General features: G+C 39.7%; 1 non-coding gene across 1 annotated transcript; it reads left to right on the top strand.

Moving 5' to 3' along the window:
* The first annotated feature begins 9,118 nt into the window (after window positions 1–9,118).
* On the top strand, window positions 9,119–9,198 carry TRNAL-UAG (transfer RNA leucine (anticodon UAG)). The gene has a single exon. It is a non-coding gene; the product is annotated as a tRNA-Leu (tRNA).
* The last annotated feature ends 6,552 nt before the right edge of the window (window positions 9,199–15,750 follow it).

The raw sequence follows: 15,750 nt of genomic DNA, 5'->3' as shown, positions 1-15,750 counted from the left end.
CAATTTCAGACACTATTTTAGTTTGATGAATTATTTCTCAAATTGACCCAATTTATCAATATTAGGGGTAAAATTGATCTTGGCTTTCAATATTAGGGATAAAATTGCACAATTTTAGACGTTAGGGGTAAAATTGCTCCTGACCCAAAACGTTAGGGGTATTTTTGCACCTTAACCCAATTATTTATTAAAATTATTTATATTTTAAGTCAATTATTCAAATACATTATTTATATTTTTTTTTTGAAACTAACAGAAGAAATTTTATTAACCAATATCAACCAAAGAATACAGGAAATCTGGCGGCACAGAAAACCACTCGCCAATACAACTCAAGTTGGATACTTTCCTAGCTAACATATGGGCAACGGTATTAGCGGAACGCTTAACAAATGAAATAGAGCCATGAGAGAGCTCGTTAAGAAGGTAACAACAATCTTTGACTATGACGTTATAAGGAGAGGGAGCCTCTAACGGGGATTGAACAAGAATTAAAGAATCGGTTTCGATCAACACTTTAGACCAACCACAAGACTTAATCCAACTAAGAGCTTCCCGGATGGATAAAGCTTCAACTAAGGTCGGATCAGCACAAAATTCAACCCCCCATTTTTAGCAGCGACAAATAAACCTCTATCATTCCTGACAATCACCCCGTACCCCGCCGATTTTGATGCCGGGAATAGTGCAGCATCAACGTTGATTTTCAGAAAGTCCGCCGGGGGCTGAACCCATTGAACAGCAGCAGTCGCAACAACGGAACTCAGGGGATGAACTTCCGCCTTCGCCTTCCTCCAAGTCTCCAAAACAGCCTTTGCGTTGTTAACGAGCACCGCAGCCGGGGAATCGCGGTTATTCCAAATCACGTTATTTCTGTTATTCCAAATACTCCAACACAGAACAGCCACAAGTTCCTGTAAATCCCTTGATTTAGAACACATCCACTTCCAAAAATCCACCATGGAATGAAATTGATTACCTATATCTCCGATAGGGGATAGGCACCAAACCGACCTAGCCGTGTTGCAATGGAGGAAAGCATGAGAAGTATCTTCAGCAACAACATTACAAATCTCACATAATTTTGATATTTGAACCAGCCTACTAACCAAAGCAACCTTGGAAGGAAGACTATGAGAGAGGATTCGCCATAGCAAGTCTTTCACCTTTGGGGGGATAGAAAGATTCCATAGTGAATTCCACATAGGGAGCGGAGGATGGGCCACTATGTCGAATGAGTTTCTCATCAATCTTTTGTAGCCGCTTTTTACAGAATAGCGCCCATTTCTCTCATCCGTCCAGTACCAAAAGTCATCATCGCATCGACGACTTAAAGGAATTTTAAGAATAAGCCCAATATCTCTAGGCACAAGAAAACCTTCCATAAATTCCTTATCCCAACACCGAGTTCCCTCCTTCATTAAATAAGCCACCAATTCAACCCCTAACCCAGCCACTTTGTCACTTTCAATGTAAGGAAAGGTGTCATCCGGCAGCCAAGGGTCCTCCCAAATTCGTGAATTTTCCCCCGATCCAACACAACGTCGAACACCATCCTTCAACACATGCTGCCCGCTCATAATGCTGCGCCGAATAAAACTATTTCCAGGTTCAAACGTAGCTTCCAAGAATGAGCAATTTGGGTAATAACAAGCTTTAAACACACAAGCAACTAGTGAATTTGGGTTAGAGAGTAATCGCCATCCCTGTTTTGCTAATAAAGCAACATTAAACTTATGGAGTTTGCGAAAACCCATTCTACCAAATTTTTTCGGTATACAAAGTCTATCCCAAGATTTCCAATGAATACCACCCTTACCGATACCGTTCGATTCCCACCAAAAAGCATTAAACAGCTTTTCCAACCTATCACAGACCGCTTCCGGAAATTCAAACAAACTCATCGCACAAGAAGGGATAGCTTGAAGGACCGATTTAATCATCACTTCCTTACCCGCCCTGGACAGGAACCTCGCTTTCCATCTTCTCAGTCTAACCCGTACTCGATCCTCCACATAACCAAATACCTCAGATTTGTTCCTTCCAATGACCGTCGACAATCTAAGATAGGAATCCGGTTCAGACACAACAGACACCCCTAACGTCGAACATGTAGCTTGCTTATCGCCCTCCGGACAGTGCTTACTGAATGATATTGATGATTTAGAAAAATTAACTTGTTGCCCAGAAGCAAGCTCGTAGTCATAGAGACACTTCTTGATCGCATGGGCCTCCGCCTGATTAGCACAAAAAAACAAATAGCTATCATCAGCGAAAAACAAATGTGAAATAGAGGGGGCTTGTCTAGCAATTACACAACCATGTATAATACCCTGCTCCTCCAGCTTTGTCAAGTATAGAGATAAACCCTCCGCACAAATAATGAATAAGTACGGAGAAAGTGGATCGCCCTGGCATAAACCCCTTTGAGGAACAATAGGACCAACCACATGTCCACCATTCACCACTGAGTATCGAACCTTAGTAACACATTGCATAATAATCGAAACCCAAGGAGCCGGGAAACCCAATTTAAGCATCATCTGTTCCAAAAAACACCATTCCACCCTGTCATAGGCTTTAGCCATATCAATTTTTAGAGCCGCAATACCTTTGACCCTTCTTTCAGATTTCTGATGAATGTAATGATTTATCTCAAATGCAAGCATAACATTATCAGTAATCAACCTGTCAGGGATAAAAGCACTTTGGGAAGGAGAAATGATATTATTCATGATATGCTTCATACGGTTAGCTAAAGCTTTCGCCACAATTTTGTAAATTACATTACACAAAGCAATAGGGCGCATGTCAGCAACAGTTTCCGGTTTACCTTTTTTAGGAATCAACACAATATTCGTATCATGAATGTTATCAGGTAATAACCCGGAGTTCAGCCACTCCAAACAAGCCTCAGATACATGTACACCCACAATATCCCAAAACTTTTGATAAAAGCCCGGATTAAAACCATCCGGTCCTGAACTCTTATCAGGATGCATAGAAAACAGTGCCTCCTTAATTTCATTCCCCGAAAAAGGCTCAGATAAGAAACTACAGTTATCAACAGAAAGTTTAGGAGAAATATTGACCAGGACATCATCCATAATGCAAACATTAGACGAAAATAGTTTAGAAAAATAGTCCTGAATAAGGAAATCCAAACCTGAGGACCAGGACTGCCAGACTCCATTTGCATCTTTTAACCGCTCAAAACAATTTTTCTTACGCCTAGTGTTAGCCGTTGTATGAAAGAATTTTGAATTTACATCACCACCCTAGAGCCATAGTTTCTTAGCTCTTTGTCTCCAATAGTCTTCCTGCTGTAACAAAGCCGTTTTAAGCCTACCCCTAAGCTCAATCATCAAAACTTGGGAATCAGGATCCCCTCGCCACTTTAAACGTTTAAGCTCAACCCTACACTCAGCAATCTGAGCCGAAAATTTCCTCCGTAGCTCCTCCCCCCATTCGAACAAAATCATTCCACATTTAGTTTGCCTAGCCACGATGGTCACGCTACCCACAGAATTCCAGGCCGATACCACTCTGTCTCGACACTCCGCCTCCCGACACTAAGAGTTTTCAAAACGGAACTTACGCCGCCCGACCCGACTCATCACTACCGGCATCAGAACAAGAGTTGAATGATCAGAACACGGAGTATCTTCATTCAGAATTATTGCATCAGGGAACACCTGCAACCAACTAGCCGAGGCAAAACCATGGTCCAATTTTTCCTCAACAAAGTTATCTGTACCCCGACTTTTCTCCCAGGTAAATTTAAACCCGGCCATTGGCAGCTCAATCAGATTACAGAAAGCTATGGTATCCGCAAAACCCTGAAGTAAACTTGGTGGGTGACGTCTACCCCCCCTCTTATCCGATTGAAGAGTCATATCATTAAAATCTCCAATTATTATCCAAGGAAGACTATGATCGAGAGAGAGATCCTTCAACATCCTCCAAGAATTCGAACGGCGATTCCGCTCCGGGAACCCGTAGAAACCGGTTAATCGATACTCCGGCAAACCTGGCAAAGAAACACGAACGTCAATGAAATTACACGAAGAACCTAAGAGATTCAACGTACCATTTTTCTTCCAAAGAATAGTAAGACCACCCCCATTATTAATAGCATCAATAGAAAACAGCCCATCATAAGAAATCTTTCTCCTTACAGCTTCCAACTTTTTACGATTACACTTAATCTCCATAAGAAAAATGAACACAGGGTTGAATTTGGACACTAGATCACAGAAAAAATGAACTGTACGGGGGTTGCCCATTCCCCGACAGTTCCAGCTTAGAGTACTCATGCTCCCGGGCGGGTCTGAGAACCAGAACCCGCCAAAACCACGTTTTTTGATCCGCTATCACATTCCATATGCTCATTACTGTCCTGTCTACATCTTTTAGTATCCGCAATCAACAGTATGTCGTTACTATTCAGATCCACTTCTACATTCCGAGCCTTAGGACCAGCCTCAACCTCGGGATGAGAAGCCAGAAGAAAACAAGACTGTGGGGGGGGGGGGGGGGGGGGGCGGCAGCACTTCTATGATTCGGTGCCCGCAGCCAGCTACCGTAAATACGTGGTGCCGAATAAGCATCTTCCAGCTCAAGCAAAGCCGGGCAAGACCTCTCAGTGTGACCAAGAATGCCACAATAAAAGCAAAAAGAAGGTAATCTCTCATACTAGAATTTTATCCATGAAAATTCGCCACCAGCATGCCCGACCTTCATCTTTCTCTTAAGCGGGATCGTGATATCAATTCCCACACGAATCCGCATATAAACCCTACCAGGCCCATTGAAATTGTTCGCATCGGCCTCCAAATAATGCCCCAAATACGCTCCAATCCTAGCCGCCACAGCTTCCGACATAAAACCTCCTGGTAAATCATATATTTGTACCCAAAATGCGGCTTTATTCAACTGTACAGAATTGTGATCCTGTTCTGGCTCCAGTTTCTCCACCACCAGCAAATTCTGATCAAAGGACCATGGTCCGCCCTGGATAACTCTATCCCTTTCCAATGGATGAAAGAAATCAAAGCGAAATCGATTAGGGCCAAGAGCTTCCACATACATACCCCTAGATGGCATCCATAAATCAGCGAATTTGGCCTTCATTAGTGCCACACGGATCGGACGGCCAGTTAGTAATCTACCAATTAAACTTCATGCCGCAATTTTTGGCTGTGCAATTATTTCTCCTTGTTCAAAGACCAGTCCCGACTCCTGTTCCTCCTCCAAAATCACATCATCAAGAATCGCCTGCTCCCTCTCCATGATTAACAAGAGGAACCCCAAACCAGCAGAAACAGATGAAAAACGAAATCAAACGATATCAAATCCCTGAGTTAGAATTAAAGATCACGTACCAAACATGATCGAGGGCCAGACAATAACAAGAATTCCACAACCTTTCATTGGACGAGCCAGAACCACAAACAGCAAAAATCGTAGACGAACAGCAAGAACACAGGCGATTAACACAAGACCAGAGCTGGAACCAAGAATCTGGAGCCAAACAGAACCAAAACAAGAACCAGAATTAAAGAGCAGGCAGCCGCAGAGGAGGGCGAGATCGCAAGAACCATAGATCGCAAAGAGAAAAAACCCCAAAACTTTCTTAAGAAAACAAAAGCGCCGCAGCTAACTTTTTTTACCCAACTGTATTATTTCAACTGAAAACTAGAAGGGGCCACATTATTTATAATATTTTTTTACCCTAAAGAAAACTACCTATTATCAAACTAGATACTTGCAAATTAGGGATCGCTTGGCAGCTGCTGGGCATGGGGGATGTTAGGTGTTTCTACCCTTTCCGTTCCTCCTTCTTTTCTGTTACCTTCTCTTCTTGAGGATAGGATTGGGGTCAGTCTTCCTAGACTGATCCCGGGTTAGGTTTTTGTTTGTTTGTTTTTTTTTCTTCCCTTCTTACCAAAAAAAAAAAAGATACTTGCAAATTAGACTTTCTCACTTGATCCCTTCCCTTATATATATATATATATATATATCATTTGTTTTTAATATTATAAGACTTGTCAATATTATTTTGATAGGTTGAATTGATTTGTGCAAATGAATACTTTTATTGTTATTGTTTATCTGTTATATATAAGTATTTGTGGGTTATAAATTAGTATTCTTCGGTTACAAATTACAGGTCTAAAATTCATTTCTGAACAATTGTTAAAATGTTCGGCGCTTATTATATATAGATCAAAAAATATTCATCTTGCTAACGAAGCGTTACAAAAGTGAATTATCAAAAGGTAAAGTCAAATGCGTGTGACAATAAATTAGTTTTTGTATTTTGTCTCACACTATTTGCAATGCGAATTAGAAAGCTCGTTACAAAAATCTATTTAGTATTGTAACGGCTTTAAGCCTGTTATTAATATTATTAGTAATGTCCATATTTATAATGAGCTAGCCCATTATACAGATCTCAGTTTGTATCTGTTACTAATGGCTTTTTTAGTGGGTGCTTTCGACAATGTGGTTAGAACTTAGAAGAGGTAATTTGAAGCTTTCCATTATAAAAACAACAAAGAGCAATGAAGGAGGAAAATTAGTAAAAAAATAGAGAATAGAGGATAAAAACTAGGCGATCATGATGATGAAGCAAGGTCAGTGGTGAATACAAGATTGTTTCATGGAGGGGTGTGGGCTAAATTTACACCTACGTTCGTACGCTTTTTGCTTGTTAAATCAAATCCGCACATATTTTTGCGTAAATATATATGTTATTATTTGAGTGGTCCATGATCAATTTTTTTCGTACCACCGTAAATTTCCTAGAAACAATAAATTGTTTTTTTCGGTGTTATCTCACACTATTTGCAATGCGAATTAGAAAGCAACCTATTTAATATTGTAATGGGTTTAAAAATCTTATTAGTAACGTCCATATTTATAATGGACTAGCCCGTTATAAAAAAAAATCGGTTATTATCAGTTACTAATGACGTGTTTTTTCAACGGGTGTTATTGGGTGTGGTTCGAAGATATAGCCTGTAGCTTTCCATTATAAAAATAATATAGAACAATAAAGAATGAAATTAAATAAAACAAAGAATATATGATAGAAACTAGACAATCGTGGTGATAAATAAGGCCAGTGTCTAATAAACTATACTTCCATTATGGAAGCCAATTTTACACTTGCATGAATATTTTTTTTTTTCCTAAATCAAACTCTCTCATTTTTATTTTTTTTGCTATATATATTCATGGTATCATCTGAGTGATTCGGGATCAATTTTTTTCGTACATGTGTAAAACTTTTCAAAATTGAGCTGGATTTAGACTAAAAAAATAAGATTTGATCGTTTTGGACGAATTTAGAGAAATTTATCAGATATCATATAATCATCAAATAGAATTTTATAATTAAAAATAAAATCAATGAATTAATTAAGTGAGCTGCTAAATACCGCCATCAAATTCCTTTTCACCGCCAATTTTGGACTTTTTTTGCCCTTCTCATAATTTTGATCAAAAACTAAAAATTCTCTCTCCAAAATCATAAGTCCGAACAACAATAATTGAAATTATGAAAATAATTGATGTGTAACAATTCGAGCCCTGAAAATGGATGATTACGAGTCGGAAACATTAAGATTTATATCTTTTTATCAAAGAACTCATGAAAATAATATATATTTTGCATGACGATTTTGCATTTTCGTCACAAAAAATAGGAGAATTTTTAATTTTTCGTCACAAAAAATTGAATGATTTAGTATTTTTCGTCACTAAAAATTTTACGATTTTGCATATTTCAAAATTTAGCCTAAACGGATGCGGCATACCATTCCCACCATGGTGGGAACGGATGTGGCATCCGTTCCCGTCATGGTGGGAATGGTATGCCGCATCCGTTCCCACCATGGTGGGAATGGTATGCCGTATCCGTTTAGGCTAAATTTTGACACAAATATTTCCAATCCACCTCAAGATTTTATTTAGGAGCGTTTGTTTCACCTTTTCGGAGCAGCGTTTGAGCGTTTTTCCAAACCATATCAAGATTTGTTAGTTTTTTTAGAAACATTAGCGTTTTGAATCTTTTAACGAAAAGCATTTTTTTGGAACTTTTCATGAATAATTATTTATATTTATTTCATCTTCATAAAATTATCTTTCTTATTTCCACAAAATATATTTCTTTTTTAACCTTATTCTAATCTCTATAATATGATTATCGAAAAGGCAAAGTTTTACTTCGTTCAATAAATTATTATTTTAATTATTATTTGGTTATTTGGATTATTTGTACTAATTTATGTAAAAATAATTTTTATAATTTATTTGTTGATTAATTTAAACCATGCGGTCTTCCAATATTCAAATAATGTATATATATTTTAAGTTAAATAATGTATTTGAATATATATATATATATATCAGTTAAATATTTAAAACGAGAAAGTGTCAAAATGGTGTGGGTTTTTTTTTTTTTTTTGCGAAGAACCAATTTAGTTCTTATGCGTAAAACAACATAATTTTATCGTAATATGTGTTAGATGGCACAATTAAAGTTTTTTTATATAGTTTGTCTAATTTCTCGGTTTGAGGTACGTCAGACACACTTTAGGTGAATTATCTCTCAATTAAAGCTTTCTGCATACATTAGGACTCGAACACAATTAAAGTTAATTTTTGCTAATAGAAATTTGACTCATCGTATACCACAAACGTTTATCAATTTGCAATGCTGAAAAATGATACTGATATTGGAACTGAAATATGTAACGTCTTGGTGTAGAGAGATTAATTGAATAGTCATCTGATGTGGTAATTTCTGTTAGTGAGAGTTTTAATTATATCGTTTGCCAAATGTTAGGACTAAAATTGTATTCTTTTGTATATAAAAATTAGTTTTTATTCATAAATCTTAATTCTATTTTAATACTTTATTCTATTTTTAAAATAATATGAACATGTATAATATTTCATAAAAAAATATTTTTTAATTTTCTATATATTACATCCCACATCTAGAAAAAATTTAGATATATATTAAGTAACACATTAAAATATATAACAAACCATCGTTAATCACAATTTAATAGAATTAAACAACCAATAATAATTAATTGGAATCAAAGACAGTTTGGCCGAGTGGTCTAAGGCGCCAGATTTAGGCTCTGGTCCGAAAGGGTGTGGGTTCAAATCCCACAGTTGTCAATAAATTACCTTTTCAATTTTTTCGGTAACTAAAGAATGTACATATGTACCTTGATTATAGGATTGAAAACGTATTTATAGGATATCATTATCCACATATTTTTCGAAACAAAGCTTAGGCGTAATTTAGGTAAGTTTCGTTATACTTGATTTGGGTTTACTTGAATCTAGACGGATGTCAATAAATTATTTTTTCAATTTTTTTGGTAACTAAAGAATGTATGCATGTACCTTGATTATATGATTGAAAACGTATTTATAGGATATCATTATCCACATATTTTTCAAAACAAAGCTTAGGCGTAATTTAGGTAAGTTTTGTTATACTTAATTTGGGCTTACTTGAATTTAGACGGATTTGACGGGAATCAATCCGATTTCGATTCAGATGCTTTCCCATTAATCCATCGGTGATACTCCTATTTAGATTAATATAATGGTTCATGTTATTCCAGATGTTCACATTAGCTTAGGATGGAACACGTGTGTATATATATATATATATATATATATATATATATATATATATATATATATATATATATATTTGTACGAATTATTTAAGATTGGAATATGACTTATTTGTTAGGTTAAAATCCAAAAAATAATCCTTGTGCTTGCACGTTTTATTGAATATTTTTTTTTTCCAAAAAAGGACTTGGTTTTCATTTTTCTAAAAACGTGGATCTTTTAATTTGAAACTATATAAATGACGGTTAACAAGTTCAAAATGGAAAATTCTAAAAATTAAAGTTGGTTAGTACCAAATTTACTTGGAACCAAATTTTTTATTTTCCAAAATCATCATATTCGGAGCTTTCTCTTTATAAACATTTATTTTTTCTCTTCACCAAACAACACCTAAATGACCTCAAAAATAAAAAAGTTGAAGAATTAAAATTGTTCAGAATATCATCATGTCTTTGAATTTTTCAATTATGAAATCGTCAAATGTCGTTTTAATTTTGAGGTGTTTATTTTTATTAAAACAAAAAACCTCAGTCATCTCCTAGTTGTGAAAAACACATCACTCTCTATTTGAACAAAACGAATTCTACATGTCCATGTTTGTCAAAACGTGAAAACATAAGAGTTTTTTTAACTTTACCCTATTTGTTGTATTATTATTATTTTTCTGTTTTTGTATTTAAGTTTTAAATTCTATATATAGATATTGCTCCTAAATATGAGGGCAATTAACAATTGAATTCTATATATATAGATATTTTTCCTATATATATATGTATATATATACACACACAAAGAGATATTTTAAGACTTGTTCAATCGTAAAAACCCTAGCCGGCGCCGCTAAGCTTTTTCTCGCCGTTGACAAGCCCGTTCTCTCTCGCTGTTGTCGAGTTTTTTTGTTACCTGTGTGTGTCTCTTGTATCCCCACTACCTTCCGATCAATGGATCTTGTTGATGATTTCCAGAACATGGTAACGCTGGAGGAGGAGAACTTTGGTGGGATTACTGGTTGCACCGGAGAATGTGGTGGTAACGCCGAAACCTCCCACGTGGAGCTTGTACGGGCAATTGCTGACTGACCGCTCCTTTAAGATACCTATCATGAAAAATACATTTGCTGACCTATGGAGGCCAGCTAGGGGACTGTTTATCGAGGATTTAAGTCCAAACGTGTTTCGATTCGACTTTTTCCATCCAATTGAAAGGGATCGGGTTGTTCGGGGAGGACCCTAGACCTTTGATCAACACCTCTTAATTCTCCAGCCTGGGGATGGAATCACCCCCACATCGGATACTCTCACTTCCACGGAATTCTGGGTACAAGTATTCGAGCTGCTAGTCGGCTTCATGTCAGAAACTGTGGCTAGGAGCATAGGAAATTTTCTAGGCAAGTTTGTTGAAGCTGATGCTAATAACTTTTCTAGGGCCAATAGGACTTATATGCGGATCCGAGTAATCATGGATGTGACAAAGCCGTTGAAACGAACGATGAAAGTGGGGCGAACTAGGGATGATCTGCACTGGATACAGTTTAAGTATGAGAAGTTGCCAATATTTTGTTTCTATTGTGGTCGAATAGGGCATGCAGACAAGTTTTGTGAGCAGCTGCTTGAATTGACAGATGCTAATTCTGGTGTGCGGTTGTTTGGGGGGTGGCTGAAGGCCCCAAATAGACGCAATGCAGCTCCTCCGCTGTCTAATTTCCTGTTGTTGGCAATGCCAAAGGCAAGCTCAAGCACATCCCAGCGAAAACCGCTGATAGAATTCCAACAGATGCCGCCGGCTCCAACACCCGGGGATCAGGGAAAGCAGGTCAGTGGGGCGCTCAAGGAGAACAACCTAACTAATGAGAGGATTCTGAGCGAGGAGAACACAGATGAAGTGGTGGTTTGTAAGACAAAGCGTCGTAGGCAGGGTGATGCGGCGGCAGGTGAAAGCATAAAAATTTGGGCAACTGTGGAAATGGAGACTAATTTGTCAGCGGGTACTGGTTCCCAGACCCGCTAGAATCTATGAGTATATTAAGTTGGAACTATCGGGGAATAGGAAACCCACGGACAGTTCGAATGTTAGGAGACATTGTGTCTAAGTGTAGGCCTGTTATTATTTTCTTATGGAAATAAAATGTAACCGTTCAAAAATTGAGGCAATAAAAAGAAAACTTTCCTATGCTGGTCTGTTTGTTGTGGATCCTGTTAATCAGGGAGGGGGATTAGCACTCTTGTGGAAGCATCCATGCACTGTCAATCTTCTCTGTTTTTCTCATAATTTTATTCATACCAAGATCTCAATTCCAGGTTTGCCGGAGTATCGATTAACCGGTTTGTATGGGTATCCGGAGTGAGATAGAAGGTCTGCATCTTGGCAGGCTTTGCAGAATCTGGCATAGGATAACTTTCTGTTGTGGTGTGTGGTAGGTGATTTTAATGATATGATGACACATGATAATAAAAGAGGAGGGGTTCGGCATTCTAACTTGTTGTTACGTGGTTTTGGAGACTATTGAGCAGTGCTGGCTGTTCGAAGTAGCATGGATGGGGTACCCATTCACTTGGGAAAGGATCCATGGAATGAGCAGGTGGGTAGAAGAAAAACTCGACTGGGCCTTTGCTTCTGCAAACTGGCATATCCGTTTCCCTAACGCAACGGTCGAGAACATTGAAGCGTCGGCATCTGACCATTCTGCATTGTGCATCCAGCTAGCCCCGGCTACTCCGATGTGTGCTCATCGGTTCCGTTTTAAAAATGTTTGGGCCAGGGAACGCGACTGTAAAGACCAGGTTAGGAGGGCATGGGCGGACGAGTCGGAGATGAATATTACTCAGCGCCAGCAGCAGTGTGGCTATCAGTTGAAGCAATGGGGTGACCGCATACAAGAACGGTTTAGGAGACAAATTATCGATTCTAGGGGCACTCTCCGACGCCTCAGAAATCGAACTGATCCGCAATCCTAAGAGGAAGTTTCCTCTGCCAGGTATAACCTTGAATTATTATTACTCCAACAGGAGCGGTACTAGAAGCAGCGTACGAAGCAGGCTTGGCTCGCGCGGGTGATCTCAATACGCGCTTCTTTTACACCTCTACATCATGCCGACGTCGACAGAACCATATTAGTAGGCTCCGGAATAGGGAGGGAGACTGGATCGACTGGTTGACAGGCCTTGGATTACATATACAAGACTATTATCAGGGGCTCTTTACATCAGACGGGTGCGACACGGACCCAATTCTAACACATGTGGCTCCTACTATCACAGCTGAAGTTAATGCAGAACTTCTAGCCCCATTCCGTGTGGAGGAAATTAAATCCGCCTTATTCAGTATGCACCCCGATAAGAGCCCGGGACCCAATGGCTTCAACCCTGGATTCTATCAAAAGTTTTGGGATGTTATGGGCCCAAAAATGACCGCCGCTTGTCTTGAATGGTTGAATACATGCTCTCTCTCGAGTACAATCCATGATACTACCCTGGTCCTCATCCCGAAGAAAGCAAAACCAGAGCGAGTCACCGATCTTCGCCCAATTGCTCTATGTAATGTTATATATAAGATTATTTCAAAGACAGTTGCAAATAGACTGAAGCAGGTTCTCCCTCTCATTATTTGCCCCTATCAGAGTGCTTTCATTCTAGGCCGTCTAATCTCAGACAATATTATGCTAGCGTTCGAAGTCAATCATTACCTTCAACATAAGACCCAGGGGGCACACGGAGTTGCTTCACTGAAACTTGATATGGCAAAGGCATATGACCGTGTTGAATGGGACTTCCTTCGGAGTATGATGCAGAAGATGGGTGGATCTGGTTATGCAGTGTGTTAGTAAAGCAGGTTATCACATCTCTGTGGGGCAGCACACCTTAGGGCCGATTGTTCCTGAGCGGGGGCTTCGCTAAGGTGATCCGATTTCCCCTTATCTCTTCCTCATATGTGCCGAGGGGTTATCTGCTACACTTATTCACTTGGAGGCTGAGGGTATGATACACGGATGCAGGGTTGCACGTACGGCACCGCCTATCTCACATTTACTATTTGCAAACGATAGCTATTTCTTTTTCAAAGCGACTAATGAGGAATGCTCTGTGATCAAGAATTGCTTGCTACAGTACGAAAGGGCATCAGGCCAAAAGGTCAATTTCGATAAATCTTCCATTCTCTTTCAGTAAAAATTGCTCCCAAAGTACTTGTGATCGCCTAAGTGCTAGCTTGGGTATCTCATTACAGTCAGTCCCTGGGAAGTACCTTGGCTTGCCATCGCTTATAGGCCGTAAGAAGATTGAAGTCTTCCACTATTTAGAGGATATGCTAACCAAGCGGCTGACCAGTTGGAGATCGAGAATGTTGTTTAGGGCAGGAAAGGAGGTGATGATCAAGTCGGTCTTACAAGCTCTCCCTTCATATGCAATGAGCTTATTTCTTATTCCGGACACTCTATGCACTGAGTAGGAAGGGGATTCGATGGAGAGCGTGGGATCAGCTTTGTTGGCCCAAAAGCCTTGGAAGAATGGGGTTCATGAAGCTCCGAGATTTTAACCTTGCTTTGCTGGCTAAGCAGGGATGGCGGCTACTCACATCGCCAAAGTCCCTAGTAGCCCGAGTGTTTAGAGCAAAGTACTACCCCAACTCTACTTTTCTAGATGGAACGATACGGCCTAACCCGAGCTTCCTATGGCGCAGCCTTATGGCGGGTCAGGCGGTTGTTACGGAGGGAGCTAGGCGAGTTGTCGGAAATGGTGCAGATACTCGGATTTGGATCGACCCCTGGCTGCCGGACCTGAGTAATCTGTTTATTGAAGTAATCCCGCAGGAGGCTAACCCGGTTGCTAGGGTGAATGGACTACGGGAGCCTATTTCCAGGTGTTGGAGTGAGGAGGTATTACATGAACTGTTCTCGGAAAGGGATGCAAATTTAATCAGACAAATCCTAGTGTCAATTCGATGTGTTGAAGAAAGATGGGATTGGGCATGGGAGCGGACCGGACAGTTCAGTGTGAAAAGTGCGTACCAGCAGCTATCCGCCAAATCCAGACAGCACTGTATAACCGTAGCTTTGCCCGACTAGGATTTTATTTGGAAATTGGATGTCCCACCGAAGCGGGTGTTTGCCTACGCTACGCGGGCTGCGGGAGAGAGGTGTACTGATATCAGTCGACTGTCCGTGGTGCTTGGCAACAGAGGAGGATGCTTACCATGTGCTCCTCGGCTGCTCGACAAGTGTGGGATAACACGCTTGTGAGGGATCTGAGTTCTCAGATTTCGTCCATTACAGCTTTTTGGGCGCACATAAGAAGCCATGGAGGGAGTGACCTATGCAATCTGGCTGCTACTATTTGCTGGGCTTTGTGGATGGATAGAAACAACTTTGTTTAGTGCTACCTTCCATCGGCGATGCTTGTGTCTAATGCCACGACTTTCTTACATCAATGGAAACATTCGCAGACACTGCACGCTATCGCGCCTGACCCTCACGAACCAATCACAGTGAAATGGTCCCGCCCTTAGGATCGGTATTTAAAAATCAATGTAGATGCTTCGATACTCATCCCGGGGCAGCTGATAGGCTTTGGTATTATAGCCCGTGACTCAACGGGACAATTTGTTGCGGGGATGAATGGTGTGAAATAAAGCACGGGAGACGTGTTACTGGCGGAGGCACTAGCATTGTGGGAGGGAATGTGTTGGGCTAAAGAGCAGGGATGGCCGACAATAATTTTTGAATCTGACTGTCAAATTCTGGTTCACGCGTTAAAGGCCACTGGAAGCTATACCTCCCAATCCGGATTAATAATTTGTGACTGTAAGTCTTTGGTAGAAGACTCTGAACACTGGTCTGTCCAGTTTGTCCGTCGATCTGTGAATCACCCGACTCATGTGCTAGCTAGGGCCGCTGGTTCCGTGTCAGATCGTGGGTATGGTTTTCTGCACCGCCTCTTTTCCTTTGTAATGCTATTATTCATGATCAATAAAATTCTTCACTACTGTTTCAAACAAAAAAAATTTACACACACTCATCTAATTTGTAGGTAAGAGACTACCATATTTCTTAATTAAATATCAATTATTTTTCTAAAAAAAATCAATAGA

The sequence above is a fragment of the Euphorbia lathyris genome, chromosome 8 (genome assembly GCF_963576675.1).
Source record: "Euphorbia lathyris chromosome 8, ddEupLath1.1, whole genome shotgun sequence".
Lineage (NCBI taxonomy): Eukaryota > Viridiplantae > Streptophyta > Magnoliopsida > Malpighiales > Euphorbiaceae > Euphorbia > Euphorbia lathyris.
Note: the sequence above shows the minus strand (reverse complement) of the source record. Positions and strands in the feature narration are given on the sequence as shown.